The sequence below is a fragment of the Chiloscyllium plagiosum genome, unplaced genomic scaffold (genome assembly GCF_037043375.1).
Source record: "Chiloscyllium plagiosum isolate Xiang-an unplaced genomic scaffold, Cpla_swu_hap1 HiC_scaffold_40, whole genome shotgun sequence".
Lineage (NCBI taxonomy): Eukaryota > Metazoa > Chordata > Chondrichthyes > Orectolobiformes > Hemiscylliidae > Chiloscyllium > Chiloscyllium plagiosum.
Window position 1 is genome coordinate 20,173,765 of NW_028270178.1, and position 1,188 is coordinate 20,174,952.

The 1,188-nt window shown below is 54.1% G+C and overlaps 1 pseudogene across 1 annotated transcript in view; it reads right to left on the reverse strand.

The window, feature by feature from the left end:
- Positions 1 to 959, reverse strand: part of LOC122544142 (E3 ubiquitin-protein ligase DTX4-like) — a 41,655-nt pseudogene extending 40,696 nt beyond the window's left edge. Inside the window, exon 1 of the transcript XR_015753957.1 lies at positions 8 to 959. The product of XR_015753957.1 is annotated as an E3 ubiquitin-protein ligase DTX4-like (transcript). The remainder of the gene's footprint in view (positions 1 to 7) is intronic.
- Between the last annotated feature and the right edge of the window lie 229 nt (positions 960 to 1,188).

The window sequence follows — 1,188 nt, forward strand, 5'->3', positions numbered from 1 at the left end:
GGGGAGAGTCTGGGCTCGAGGCTCCCGAGCACTAGTGCTCCCCTGGCGTTGCCTCTCCCTGTCTGTCTCCCGGTGCTGGTGCCGGTCTGCAGCAGCCTCTCGATGTGCTGACACACTGCCGCACTGTACGGTCTCCAGCGGCCGTGCTCGTTCAGCCATTCCCAAACCACCGAGCAATACCGGGCAGTGCTCTCCCCAGGCACCGTGGTCATTCCGGAGCCTCTCCCGGTGCCAGTGCCTTCGCCCATGGGTCGGGGGAGCGGGCGCACACACACACACAGACTCTCTGCAGCTCAGCAAACACAGAAAACCACTCGCTCCTCTCTCAAAAGCTGGCGATGGAGAGCCCCCAGCCTCCAGTGTGTCCCTGTGTTTATGTTTGTGTCCGTCTCTCTCTGTGTCACTGTCTGTGTGTGTGTCTCTGTATTGATGTATGTCTCTGTATGTTTCACTCTCTGTGTTTATGCGTGTGTCTCTGTCTGTGTTTCTCTCTTTGTGTGTCTCTCCCTCTGTGTGTGTGTGTCTGACTCTCTCAGTCTGTGTGTATCTCTCTCTCTCTCTCTCTCTCTCCCTCTGTCTGTGATGTCTGACTCTCTCACTGTCTGTGTGTATCTCTCTCTCTCACTCTCTGTCTCTCCCTCTCTGTCTGTGTCTGTCTGTCTGTCTGTCTCTCTCACTGTCTGTGTGTATCTCTCTCACTCTCTCTCTGTGTCTCCCTCGCTGTCTGTGTCTGTCTGTCTCTCTCACTGTCTGTGTGTATCTCTCTCCCTCACTCTCTGTCTCTCCCTCGCTGTCTGTGTCTGTCTATCTGTCTGTCTCTCTCACTGTCTGTGTGTATCTCTCTCACTCTCTCTGTCTCTCCCTCTCTGTGTCTGTCTGTCTGTCTGTCTCTCTCTGTCTGTGTGTATCCCTCTCTCTCACTCTCTGTCTCTCCCTCTCTGTCTGTGTCTGTCTGTCTCTCTCACTATCTGTGTGTATCTCTCTCTCTCTCTCTGTCTCTCTCTGCGTGTCTGTCTGTGTGTCTCTCCCTGTGCGTGTGTGTGTGTGTGCGCGTGCGTCCAGGCTACAGCTCTCTCTCTCTCTCTCTCTGTGTCTCTCCCTTTCTGATCTGGCTGCGCTTTGACTGAATCAATAAATAAACCAGTGAATGGTTGAATGCTCCTTGCTGCTCCTTCCCCTGTCTCGTCT